This window comes from Cebus imitator, unplaced genomic scaffold (assembly GCF_001604975.1).
Source record: "Cebus imitator isolate Cc_AM_T3 unplaced genomic scaffold, Cebus_imitator-1.0 Scaffold330, whole genome shotgun sequence".
Taxonomy (NCBI): domain Eukaryota; kingdom Metazoa; phylum Chordata; class Mammalia; order Primates; family Cebidae; genus Cebus; species Cebus imitator.
Window position 1 is genome coordinate 2,527,842 of NW_016107645.1, and position 14,818 is coordinate 2,542,659.

The 14,818-nt window shown below is 42.7% G+C and overlaps 1 pseudogene; it reads left to right on the forward strand.

Moving 5' to 3' along the window:
* The first annotated feature begins 826 nt into the window (after positions 1 to 826).
* On the forward strand, positions 827 to 973 carry LOC119467777 (annotated as a pseudogene).
* Positions 974 to 14,818: the final 13,845 nt, after the last annotated feature.

Genomic DNA, 14,818 nt, shown 5'->3' on the forward strand with positions numbered 1-14,818 from the left:
AGATGCAGGTGCCCTGCCTAAAAGACCCAGCGGAGCCCAGCCTCCTAGCCTACCCCACCCAGGGGCCAGCTATGAATCCATCTTTGACCATACAGATCAATCGGTCCACTAAACAGTGACCACCGAATGACCTCTGCGCATACCACATGGAATAGAAAAATTGCCCAGAAAAGCTGTGCCCAAATTCCTAATTTCAAAATTCAAGATATATAATAAAGTGGCTGCAGTTTTAAGCTTCTAAAGTTGGAGTGATTGTTACATATATTTTCCAGCTTCAAGAGGCTGCCTACATCCCTCGCCAGCAATTTAGCACCTTTCCTCTGCCTTCTCTTCTATCCTTCCATCTGTTTATCTAGCCCACCTGAGTCCTAATTACAAGGACCCTGCGATTACGTAGGCCCACCTAGATAATCCACAATACTCTCCTGATCTCAAATTCTTGATCACATCTGCAAAATCCCTTTTGCCATGATGTAAAGTGACACAGATCCAGGTTCCAGGGATTAGGACTTGAACATTTTGTGGGCCTCTATTCTGCCTAGCCACCTCAACAAATGTCTCAGATTCCTCAAAAGATGTTGACATCACCAAGAGGGACCTGGAGTATGTGGATGAACACAATGCCTTCTGGTTGGTCTTGTTCATATCGTGTATACATTTCTCAGGATTTTGCAAATATTCTAGTATCCAAAATGTTATTGTCTGGCTCTTAAAATTTGGGAAAGTCTTTATGCCACAAGTGACAGGCTAGAGCTTGTGCAAAGTGAGTGACCCTGTGTGTAAAGTGTTCGGAATCAAGAGTGAGATGCCAGGCCACTATAAGCTCATACTTACGTAGTTAGGGCAACACCATGATTATGAAGGTGGTTTTCTCAGGGTGAGGCTCATCCATTGCACGCTGGGTGTGCTGACCTCTGCAGGAAACCTGACTGCATAACTGGGTTAATGAGGGTACTGCACTTGCATTCTCCCCTGTATTACTGTCAGTCAAATGATGGAAGTCATACTTGGGATGTGTGGCTATTGTCTTGCTTTGTGACTTACAGTTCTCTAAAGTGGACATGACATTATGGGGTATGTTCTATGCCTTTTCAGCTGTGTCTGAGGATGCATACCCTTAAATATTGCCAGAAACAGCAAGTTATACTGCAGTATAATTTATGCTAGTGACAGACTTCCTTTGTACTTTCTCTCAGACTTTACTTATTGTTTTTTCCAAAATCATTTGATATTTTTATTGAAGTAACACATGAGTGTTTTTCAAAATATCATACAAAAGGGATAAACCTGAAAGGTAACCCTTCCCCTGACCCCTCCTTCCTCACCTTCCCCATTTGTAGCTGTTTCTTCATTTACCTCAATACTTTTGTGCTGGTATTTATAAGAAGAATTTCACTGACATTCCCCACCCCAGTACCTTCCCGCCTCCATCCTTTCATGATATAGAGTGCTATAAACTCCGTGTCTGATTCACTTGGTCAGCAGTATGAATCAACTGAGATAAAAAAGAACACTACAGTTAGAGAAAGCTACTTTCAAATAGTTCTACACATTTTTAGATGACTCCCAATAAGATCATCTAAGGGATGGAACCCATAAACAGAAGACTAGTTTCAAGTTCTGACTTGCATGGACAATTTTACCTGATACCTATGTTCCAGAAGCATAGGTCGTGACCTAATAAAGGGAAGGGACAGATAATAAATATTTTAGGCTCCACAGGTCATAGCAAATACACAACTCTGCCATTATAACCCAAGGAAGCCATAGGGAATACATAAATGAGTGGGCTTGGCTACACTGCAAATAAAACTTTATTTGCAAACACAGACTGCAGCTGGTCTGGGCCCTGAGGCTATGGTTTGCCAACCTCTGGCCTAGGATATTACATGGAGATAATAAAACCACAGGGGATAGCTATGAGCATTAAATAAATAAAGGTGTGACAGTGCTTTACAGACAAGAAAGCGTGACGTAGGTGAGAAGAGAGAGGAGGGCTGAGTGGGGAGACAAAGAGCACTGACGATAACCTTGCCTTATTCCTTCATTTGCTGTGGGCCACTCTGTTTATTATGGCATATGATGTATAAGATGGTACTGAATATGAGCGCTGAATCTGCAGTCTTGCTTCTAGAGGCCAAATTTGAAATCATATTTACAGTCCTGTTTCCTGCAGCCTGAGTTATTTAAGATTCGGTTTAATACATCTTAGAGCATACAGATTGGGGTGCAGTTTTCAAGACTGGATATAACATTGTATATAATTAACCATGCAAAAGTTTGAGGCACAGAATTCTCATAGCTTTATTATTTTAACAATCAACAAAGAATTACTGATATGTCAGGCACTGTGCCAGAGGGCTGTGGACATGGAAAAGAGTGAGACATCACTTTAACTCAAATCCTTGGTATAGCAGGGAAAGCACACATGTATAAAGAGAACAACAGCAATCATTGTTTTTAAAAAAGAGAGAGACAGTGGAAGGCTGACATTCCTGCTGCTTCGTGTCTTTTAAACATCTTTACGACATTTTGATAGATCTCCACATTTTAAATTCTGCCTTCTCAATGTAGAATCAAAAAAAAAAAATTGTTCCCAATATCCCTTGCTGTTAGAATGGAGGCATGTGGCTTTATTTTTACCAACCAGACACATCTACATAAGACCTGGATTTGTAAGTTATGTTGCCTCTCTACTAGAGGAGACAAGGAAGAGAGTGGGACCCCCATTCCTTGGGTAGTGGTGGCAGCAGAGGAGGCCAGCATGGTTTTAGAACCAGAGGCAGAGGCCTCTGCATAACCCGACCCTGGTATGGTGCTGGGAGCTGCTGCTGGAAAATGAATCTGGAACTTATTTCCCCAGCCCTTCCAACAACTCAGTAAGCTTTCCGATTTTCTCAATTGATTCCTTCCTCCTTAAGCTAACTAAAATGGATTCTGTCATCTGCCATTACGAACCTGACTGATACATGAAGATTGTTCAAGGTTACTTAAAGTTAAACGGAAAAATAAAGTTTCTCAGAGGCAGTGATGTTAAAGATGAGTCATTCCAGAAGGACATCTTGGACCGAATGAATTGCATCTGCAAAGGCCAGGAAGCATATAAGAGCATGTGTTGTTCAGGAAATGAAGGTGAATGTGGTTGAAATATTTGGGGCATAAGAAAAGTGACTAGTGAAGGTGCTGAAAATGTAGGCAGGGATCATGAAGGTTTTTCAATGCCTCTATTGGGCATTTATATATTTAATAAATGGAGAGCCATTAATGACTTTAAGCAGGAGATTGTCAATATCATATTAGCATTTTCAGAAGATCCCTTGGCAGCAGTGTGAAGAATTGAATGCAGGGCGGGAGAGAGACCAGAGCAGGGAGAACTATTAGGAGGCTGTTGCATTCATCCAGGTGAGAGGTAATAAGATCGAAGTTGAAGCAGTGATGGTATAAATGGAATAGGGGAAAGAGATTGATTTTTTTCTGCTGAGATTTTGATTTAATTAGGAAAGAAGAAACAGCAGATTCACCAATATGTTGCCTCTCTACTAGAGGAGATAATATTCCATTGAAAACATCTAAATTGCCACCTTGGATCTCTGTCTCCCCAGGGCACGCTGCAGAGAGCCAGCATGTGCAAACCCCTGTGGATACTATCGTGAATGTTTATGTGTCTCCAGAAGTGGACCGGAGGCAGCAAGATAAAAAGCCTTATTTTATGGCTATGGCCCAGAGCATTCCTTTCCAAAGGAGAGGTGCCTCTGGGACAGGTTGTGAGATAAATCTTATAAAGGTGGCATGGTTATTCATTTCCACGGAGTCCCATTTTTCACAGGGTTTCTACATCCAGCTTTCATCCCCATGTCTAGGGCAACTCATCAAGAAATGTCCCTAACAAGAAAGCTGGAGTTCCTAACCACATGTGACTTCTAGTACAAGGGCTCCAGGTTTCCAAGCAATTTTTCTATTCAAAGTAGGGAAGGCAGAACGGAGCATGGAACTCCAGAAGCATGAGGACGTGAGAGAAAGTAAGCAAGAGAAAGAGACAGTGCAGACGTTCTCAGGTGGCCCTCCCTGCTATACGCTCATGCAACGCCTTTTATGTATTTTTCCTTACCTCCTACTCCCTCTTCTTCAAATTGTAAATGTATAAAACATTTAAAGGAACACGTTTGAAAAGACAGTTAAGTCACCTGTAATCACATCATCTTAGCACAATTAGATTTCCTTTTTGTGCATTCACGCCTAGCCTTTGTCCTCCACTTGGGTGGCTGATTTTAGAGTTCTTATTAGAATGCATTTCTTAGGCCCAGTTCCCCAGAAAAGCAGATGGCAAGTCAGATCTCCACGTTGGAGGTCCTTGGGCACAGACAGCATCCATCATGGGGAGTAAGGGAAGCAGAGGTGGCCAGAGGAAGATATTAGACTGAAATGCAGTCGTCCCTCAGAGTTGCCCCAGATGAAGGCAGGCTCCCACCTTTACCTACCAGTTAGTGAAGTAAGACGGCCTTCAGGGAAGGCCATCATCGTCAGTGAGGAGGTTCCTTTCAGACAAAGGCCATGTCAAGAGAAGAGCTCAGCTATGAGTCACAAGCAGCCAACATTCCTGGCAAGCAGGGGAAAGAATGCCTTGATCCCAAAGGCTATATCTAGGCATGCACCAAGCTTATGGAAACATATGGATCAGCAGCAGTGCACTATATTAGCAATCTTAAGCAACACAACAAGTCAGCTGGGACATCATGGGCTTCTTCAGGGTCGCACAATGCTAGGTGTCAACCCTCCTTCTTCCACACACCAGCTTTTTTAATTTTATTTTTTACTTTAAGTTCTGGGCTACATGTGCTGAACATGCAGGTTTGTTACATAGGTTTACATGTGCCATGGTGGTTTGCTGCACCCATCAACCCGTCATCTGGGTTTTAGGCCCCACATGTATTAGGTATTTGTCCTAACGCTCTCCTCCCCTTTCCCCTAACCCCCACCCCGCCACAAGCCTTGCACACACCAGCTTTTTAAACTCAGGCAAGGAGCACCTCTGAGTCCAAGTTTCTTTAACTTTAAATGAGAAAAATACTAAAACCTGACACTGAGGTTTGCAGGAAGATGAAATAAGATAGCATGTGTAGGGTATATAGCAAATAGTAGGCACTAAGGAAATCAAAGTTACTGTGATTCGCATTCAGTTCATCTTCAGTCTGTTGAAACATTACATATGGCAGTCACATTTAACAGCTCAATAATATTGCATCGTAATGAATAGTTGCATTACTTTACTTAACCATCTTCTAGTATTTGATATAAAGTTCGTTGTGAATTAATCACTATTAGAGAGCAGGTAAAAATAAGTCTCTTTGCCATGTAACGTTTTTTGTATTGTGTTGTTTCCTTAATTCTTTTAGATAAATTATATTCTTGTGTCAAGCGATGTGGATGGCTTCTGCACAATTCTGATTTTCTAAGTCATTCATTCTCTGCAAGACTGTCATGAGCCTTGCAGAGAAGACTCAATGAGAAGTGCTGTCAACCAAAGTTTGTGACAGAGCTTCCGCTTCTTCTTCCAGCTCAGGTCATATGATTGCAGAATATTTTACTCAAAATTTAAATGTGTGAAACAACAAACAAGTTAAAGTTGTGTTTTGTTTTGGGTCAACTCTGTTATAGCCCCAGAAACGCGCACACACACACACACACACACACACACACACACACACACAAAATTTCAGAAGTCAAATTCAGGCTGGGCACAGCGGCTCATACCTGAAATCACAGCACTTTGAGAGACCAAAGTGGGAGATTGTTTGAGCCCAAAAGTTCAACATCAGCCTGGGAAATACAGTGAGACATCTGTCTCTACAAAAAATAAAATAAAATAAAAATTAAAAATTAGCCAGGCAGGGTGGCACATGCCTGTAGTTCCAGCTACTCACAAGGCTGAGGTGGGACGATTGCTTTAGCCGGAGAGGCTGAGGCTGCAGGAAACTGTGATCACATCACTGTTACTCCAGCCTGGGTGACAGAGTGAAACCCTGTCTCAAAAAAAAAAAAAAAAGAAGTCAAATTCAGATAATTCACACCTTTAGTTTCATAATTAGTTTGCTTTCACAGTTTTTCCCGTTTTACTAAAAATAATTTGTGGTTCTAGTTGCCATGTTTAAGATACATATAATGTAAATAATATGAAATACAGAAGAAAATTGTTTTAAATATTAACAGTTTTTTAAAAAAAAAAAAAGACAAATAAAACTAAAACAGCCAAAAATGGTTGTAATAGTAGTGATTAATTCTGAGTGGTTGGATAATAGGAACCGCCATATTCTCCATCCTTTTCAGTATTTTACAAGCATTCCACACGTTCTGGTCCATCTTAGAGCACAGGGGCGGGGCCAAGTTTGGGCATTTGTCACACTGACATGGATAGAAGACCTGCCTGGCCACTCACTGGTTAGATGACCCCTTGAACTTTACTGGCTGGCTCACAGGATTTCTGTGAGGACTAAAAGATATTAAAGCAAATATAGCCGTCCCTAGTGAGTAATCGGCACTCAACAAAGATTAGAGTCCCTCCCCTCTAAAATGGAGGTGAGGACAGTGCCACACGGAGGCCCCTGTGGCTGTTGGCCCCTTCCAAGGGACCAGGTGAACATTCCTTCACTCATGCTCCCTTGGTGCCACCTCCTTTAAGGCTGAGGCTCAGATGGATTAAGAATAAGGAGCAATTATAGAACAGATACTGGATAATCAGTTAATTAACATTTCAGAGATAAGGAAACAGAAATCTCAAATCCCACAGTATAAATGAATGGCAGGCTGAGTCAAAAGGATCCAACTCATAAAAACGTTCCACTCACAGCCTGAGGAGGCTTCCTGCTCCCAGCCTGGCTGGCCTTTTGCTTTCTCCTCTTGTCTTGCTAAATCTTTTATCTCCGTCTCCCTCCTCCTCCCTTTCTCCAATACTGTGCTCTCCCTTTTCTCTATAGTTCCTGTTCTTACTTTGCTAGTTTTCCCCATATTTCCCTATTTTCCTCCCCTGGATTAACTGAACAGGTTGGGATTTGCATTCTGTATTTTAACATTGTGGGAATGAAGGCTTTAATTTTTATGTCCCAAATATTTTACCAAGGTTTTTATTTTAAAAGGTGTACATATCATGAAAGAAGTATTTTATTTTGAGTCAGGGGAAAGCCACAGAAGGAAAGCCTCCCCTGGATATTTTGAGCCTGTCAATTTGTTCTATGAGCCTGTTTTCCAGATATGTCAGCAAGAGTATGTAGCCCTCAAGAGTTTTCTTGGGATTCTCCAAAGAACTAACCCAAGGAGCACAGAGAGTATTACCAGCCTCTCAGACCCACAAAATTCCTGGAAGATTCTGATACAACTACTGTCTCAGGCTCAAAGGCTTTAGTCAGGGTAACAGGCATCCCCTCTGGGCTAGCAGCCCAATGGTACAAGGCGGGGGACCTGGGGGATTGGCAGTAGTAGAAATCCAGGAAGAGGGGTCACAACAACCCCAGCAAACTAATGTACTTTCCTTTCTGGCTTGAGCCCCAGTGGGCAGTGAAAGAAGTGTACGGCTGTATTAGTCTGTTCTCATGCTGCTAATAAAGACATTTCCAAGACCGAGTAATTTATAAAGGAAAGAGATTTAATTGACTCACAGTTCCACATGGCTGAGGAGGCCTCATAGTCATGGTGGAAGGCAAGGAGGAACAAAGTCACATCTTACATGGTGGCAGGCAAGAGAGAGTGCTTGTGCAGGGGAACTCCCATTTATAAAACCATCATATTTCATGAGACTTATTCACTATCATGAGAGCAGGATGGGAAAGACCTGACCCCATGATTTGATTACCTCCCACTGGGTCCCTCCCACAACATGTGGGAATTATGGGAGCTGCATTCAAGATGAGATTTGGGTGGGGACACAGCCAAATCATATCAACAGCCAACAGTCACTTCTGTTGACAAATGGGCTATGGTCCTCTACTCAGATGAAGATTAAGAATATAATGGGTGGTGAAATCCACAAATGTCTGGACCTCAGACAGCAGGGCCAATACAGGTTGGCAGTGCCATTTGCGAAAGGAGCGACTGCAATGAGCAGAGTTTAGATTGCCACAAAAAAAGTACATTTTAATGAGAACAGTAGCTCCTTGATCTTCAACTTTTCCTGAAATGTCTGTCCAAATTCTCTTTGGATTGAATTCTATTTCTTGGTTACAAAGGCAGAAAGACATGCCATCCTAGACACTTAGAAAAGGAGAAGCAAATTTTGCATGGGTGTGTAAATGTTTAGATGCCAATCATCCAGAACAGGCTATTAGAACCCCTGACCTTTCCAAAGAACCCAGCTGCAAAGAGCTGCAGTTCGCAAGAGCAGCACTGACCAGCTGAGTGCTCACATTCCAGCTGCCGTGGCCTGGCCTTGACCTTGGACCTACCAGCTTTGATGACAGGGCAACCCAGACTTGCTCGCCTTGGGTTTTATACCACTTAATGACAATCCCCCAAAATCCAGATTAGCCCATCCCTAACGTGACTCAAGCTACACAATCAGCCTTAGGTATACTGTGCCCCTCATTCTCTCCAGTGACTAGAGGGCCCTGGTCTGGCCACGTTCTCCTGCTTAGTACTATTAGTAATGGTCATTTTGGGACTCATGACTAAGAAAGGACAGTAATGGAAAGCACTCAGAGCTCTTCTCCAGAAGAAGGAGGTAATTAGCTGTTAGCCACAGCCCAGGCAATTGAGCATGAACACTGAAGTTTTCGCAGCCTGAAAACTATGACAAAAGGAAGGAGAAGCCACTGGGTGGCCAGGAGACTCTCGTAGATTGCACCAGATAGAAAAATAGGAGATGCCACCAACAGGGCAGACATGCCATGGAGATGGACATGGAGTGGAGGGGACAGAGACAGGAACGTATCTGTAAAACACCACATACTCTTAGGATTAGAGTATCGTCATCCATGGCAGCAGTTCGGTTCTGGGCAGAGCCCTGGAGACTTGCAAGATAGTTAACTCTGATAGAATTTAAGACATCTAATTTAAGTTATCTGCATTTAAAATGATCTTAAAACTTAGTGAACTAAAGCACAGTGCTTTTTTATCTTTATTTCCTATTATTCTATGAGTTGGCTAGGACTCAGCTAGATGGTTCTCTCCTCTGGGGTCTCTCCTGAGCCGGCAGTCAGGTGATGGCCTGGTTGCACCTTCCAGGATATCTTCTCCCACGTGTCTGGCTGGAAGGCTGGGGTGGTTCTCTCTCCCCGTGTGGTCTCTCTGCATGGGCTTCTTTCCATGGTAGCTGGACCGTAGGAATGACAGTCCAAGAGGACAGGCTCCCACTGATTGATTGTGCCACACATGTTAATGCTCCATTGACCAAAGCAGTAAAATGGCCAAGCCCAGATTCACAAGAGCATACATACTGGGAGGTGAGGTGCATGGGAGCTTCAAATAAACATCTGACCATATCTGCACTCAGTCATTGTTTTGGTGCTGCCAATATTTTATCTTATTTTATTCTCTTCCTTTCTCCATTAATATTTTATATAGTTTTTGTGAAATTCCCTCCTTTTCTCAGCTGAGCCAAATGAAAAACAGATATTTCCCCCTTCACTTGAAGATTTTAAAATGAAAGCAGTGCCCCTTACCCTGCTCTTCTACTTACACACACACACACACACAGGAGACACACACCCATCATGATGGTGGCCATGGGAATCAGCTGGACAAACACCCAAAGACAGCTGAGACCCTGGGAAAGCAGTCATTACCAGTGCTCAGTTATCCTTACCTGAGAGTCTTTTTTCCAAACATTCTCAGCAAAAGCTTTCCAGTGCCCTGAGTCTGGTTCATCTTTTAAGGGAAGCTTCTTCCTCACATGATAGACATTGTTATGTCACTGGTTACAACAAGCTCTACCATGACTCAAGGACTTTCAAGACAGTAGCCTGAGCCCAATTACTGAATGGTATTGTTTCATCTTAATGTCATCAGATCTCTAAAAAGATATTCACCTGAAAGTTGACTGAAGCCTCTCTACTGTCATGGGACCAAGTCCTTCATGGTACCCACAGCATAGAGACCTGCCACAGTCTCTGACAACTCGAACTAAGAAATAACTCAATCCCTTATTAACGGAAAACTTGATTGAAATGGAAATTATATGTACTTCTCCACTTAATCACTGAACAATGCTGGAAGAGTTCTGCAGGCATTTTGGCTGCATTTACCACCTTCTATTTCTTTTGTGAGTAGGGAAAATTCATGCAAAGCAAAAATACATTTAAATGAAATAAGGATTGGGACAGGCTCAGCCAAATAGAAAATTTGTAATCTAAATAACAAAGAATTCCAGGTCCTGAATCTGGCAGCAATCTAACTAGCTCCACTTTCAAATATATAGTTAATAAAGAACACATTGGATCACACTGCATGCTCTTAACTTTGAGTTTGATAAGTTACTAAGACCCTCAGCACTGCTCATTTTGATGCTCACTAGGTAAGGAAAATGTGCTGATCCCCTGGGCAAGCACCATGCTGGAGAGCAATAAAACAACTCTCAGCAATCCAAACCAGTCAGCTTGTCTTCCAGCTTTGGAAGAGATGGCTGTTTCTTCCATTGCACTTGAAGGTAAAACACTTGGCTTGCCTGTAAGGATTGGTGGTGCAAAAACTGTGTATTTAAATGCTAGCATCACACTCGGTGCAGTGAGAGGCTTCCTGCATGAGAAGCCATCAGAAGATGAGCCAATTCCTGTTTTCAATCTCACTCTGGGTCTAAAACACACCTTCACTGAATGGAGTGTTGGCCTTATTGTGCTATTCATGTGATTTTCTTTATTTCTCCCTCCTCCTGACCTCTCTCTGACAGGCACAAGGAGTTGTCACCACTCTCTTACAAGTTTTAGGACACAGTATAATAAATGGTTAAAACCAGACATCTGACTGCATAGGTTCAAACCCAGCCCCTCTACTTCTTAGCCTGTGACCATTACAAGACATGTATTTCTCTGGGCTTAATGTTCTCATCTGATAAACAGGAATAGCAAGGTTCCCTCATGGGGTTGTGAACGAAGCATTTAATGCTGGATCACAGTACACCATCAATAATGCTGTCACTGCTAGTAGTAGTACAACAGTAACAGCAGTATTGTTGTTTTTGTTATTACTGCAACGACTTAAATTTTAATATCCAATTTAAGTTCAGCCGGGCCACAGTCCCGAACCCAGGGCTGTCCACAGGAGGAGAAATGTAGGAGTCCCTCCATGCCTCAACACCAAGTCCACATTACTACATATCCCCTTCTGAACTTAGTATCTCAAACAGCCATTTTAAAATCATGCATCCCATGATGGGGATTGCTGCTCCATAGTCAGTCCTGTGAATTTCACTGTCCAATCCCTTGCTGCCGGGCTTTCTGCCCAGGACCCCAGCCATCTCTTCTTACTGGATAACAGCCTCTGATTCCCTCTTATTAGGTCACAGAATCTCCTTCTAAAGAGATTCAGCTCTTCTATTCACTCCCTCTATTCTGCTTCTCATATTACCAACCAAACTCCTGGCTGCTCAGGATCACCCATGATCACCCACTGCTGGCCCTGCGTGGACCTGGCTCCTAATGTTCCCAGCCCCACAGAATGACAGTAAATAGATAACAGTTGCTGAGCACATACCAGGCACTCTTCTGTGAACTTAATGCAAAATAACTCATGTTCTCCTCACATCAACTTTAGGAAATAGGTACTATTATTAGTTCATTTTCACTTATAAGGTAACTAAAGCACAGAGAGGTTCAGCAGTTTTCCTGAGAAAACAGCTGCTTAATTGTGTATCCAGGATCAACCCTAGAACTGTGGCTATAACCCATTGTACAGTATATAGGAAAAGCCTCCTAAAACACTGTGTGTGTCTGTGTGTGTGTGTGCGTGTGTGTCCATGATATAAGAAAAAATGCTTGGTTTGGGTGCAGTGGCTCACGCCTATAATCCCAGCACTTTGGGAGGCTGAGACGGGCTGATCACCTGAGGTTGGGAGTTCGAGACCAGCCTGACTAACACAGCGAAACCCCGTCACTACTAAAAATACAAAAATTAGCTGGGTGTCGTGGCACATGCCTGCACTCTCAGCCACTAGGGAGGCTGAGGCAGAAGAATCACTTGAACCCAGGAGGCAGAGGTTGCAGTGAGCCAAGATCACACCACTGCACTCCAGCCTGGGCAACAAGAGTGAAAATCCATCTCAGAAAAAATAAAGAAAGACAAAAAAATGCTTTGGAAGGTGCTAGTGAAATATAAACTTCCTTTTGTATTGCAGCATTTAATACAAGGTTTTAAAATAGGAGGCAAACAAAAAATATTTACTGATTGAACAACCCTTGTAGCTGGAAAACCTCCCACCCAAAAGCAGAGCATATCAGTTTATTCAGACTAGATTTTCTGTTCCTGAACATCTTCGTGCTCTGATTTTGATCCCTAAGGCCTGAAGATGGACCTTCCAGGATGGAATCACCTCCTGCTGTCATTCCCACCAATTTTTTGCCCCACATGCAGTGGAACCTGGGACTTACTTTGAGGTGTAGCCAATAGCCCTCATCCACAGTTTGTCTCTTCCTATAGAGCTTACATAGCATTCATGTGACCATAAGCCCATCCCTCAAATGCTGGCCTTACACTTGCTGCTGTGGCTGAACCCCAAGCTTTAGTCTGGGATGAGGGTAACTGTCTCGTTGCTATCCAACAAGTACTGGGTAATTTCCTGGGATTTTGAGAGGGAAATGTGCAATCTGCCACGTGCTATGAGCTCCTTGAAGGCACCAGGTCATTAAGTACCAGCCCTTCCTATTTCTGGGTTCTTTAGAATTGAGCAACGTCCTTTTCACAAACAAAGAACATCAAAAATTATAACTCCTTATTAAATGCTGAGCCCGTATGCAGAGGCTTCAGCAAGAGACACAGCGCATTCAATTTTTGCTTCATCACGCAGTTTGGAAAGCACTTTCTATAAATACTCAAAAGGTACATTTTAAGTATACCTTAACATTTCATGTGATTAGAACTCAGTTTAAATTCTAACTAAAATATGCAAAGAGCCAAAGCATGCCTTTAAGATGAGATACAATATTACTATCATTTTCTCGACTGTACCAGTTACTCCATGCTGGGAAGAATCTAATCCAAAATCAATTCTCATCATGCAGGAATCATCAAGCAAACTGACATAAAAACTGTCATTAGGAGGATAAATAATTTTGGAGAACAAAAACTTCATTGAAGTTGTGTAGCTTCTCTGGGGAAAAGGTAAAAGTCTGTTTCCGGTTGACCCGGTCTGCCTGGAATCACCCATGGTTTGGACACAGATGCCACGCACTCTCTCAGCTCAGTGAACATTCATAATAACAGTAACAAAGCATTATCATTAGAAAACTCTTTACAAAGTATGTGTAATCACATCTGATCTTACAGCAACGCTATGACATCTGTATCATTATCCCCATTTTAGAGCTCAGAGAACAAAGTGAGAGGTCATGAGACTTGCCCAATATTACACAGCAAATTTGTTCATTCATTTAATAAATATTTATTGAGAAATCACCATGTACCAGCATCAAGATACATACTGGGGGACAAGAGAAGAAGAAGAAATTTTCTCTGTCTGAATAATATTTGGAGACATCAAGCTATGGGATTCCTTCCTGCTATCTCTCCTCTTTCCCTGACCTTCTCCTTTCTCCTTTAAGCAAGGCTAATTCACCAGCTGTGAGCCCACAGCCCCAGCGGTAACATTTGGCAGGGAAAAACAAAAGTAGCTCATATGGCTTCTGGCTCTAATGTTCCAAAAGCCTAAATTCTTAGCAAAACCTTGAACATAAAAAAAAAACAGTGTGTCTTAAAGAAACTTAAAGAATTTTTCCCAGACTAGATCAAGGTTCCCCCAGTACTCAGAGGAAAAGAGAACAAGAGGAAGACAAGATTGAGGGGTCCTGGGAGAAGAGGGGGCCTGTGCCTCCTTCCCAATAGTGCCACCAGGGAGGAGGATGCCCTAAAGGGGAAATGGCAGTGTGTTTGTCTAAGCTTCCTGGAACCTAGCCTCATCTGTGTAGGTAGGAGTAGCAGAGAGTCAAGTCATTTGTTAGGACCACAAACACAGAGACAAAGGATGGCTCCACAATTGACCTGTTTGGACTGATGACCCTGTCTCATAGGACCCTGGAACTAGGGGACATGTCTGAGGTTGGGGACTCCATATGGAAATAAAAAGTTGAATATAGAAAATAAAGAGATACTTTAGTTCTAATGCACCTCTGTTTATGGTCCGAAATCATACCAACGACTCAGATAACGAAAATTAGTGGAGAAGGAAGCCTCATTTATAGAAAGGTAGCATAATTTCCCAGTCCGTTGGCCTTCTGCAAATAACTAAAGCTGGGCACAGTGGCTTATACCTGTAGTTCAGCTACTCAGGAGGCTGAGGCAGGAGGATTACTTGAGCTTGGTAATTTGAAACCAGTCTGGGAAATATAGTGAAACCCATTTGTAGAAAAATAAAATAATACTAAAATATTACCTGATGCCTCTGAGGAGCGCACAGAATTTGCAAGGGAGCTGAAATTTGGAAGAAGGAATTGGCACCAGGTGAGTCCCCCCTCTTTGTAGCTTTGGTCCAGAGGGCCGCTGTGGTCATGACATGACATGGAGTGGCTTCCGAAAGGAAACTTGTCATCTCTCTGGCCAGAGGAAAGACGAGGCAGGGCATCCATGGCCACAGAAAAGTAAGGGAACATTCCAGAGAGAAGAAAGCCAAAGAAGAGGTGCCCAGTGT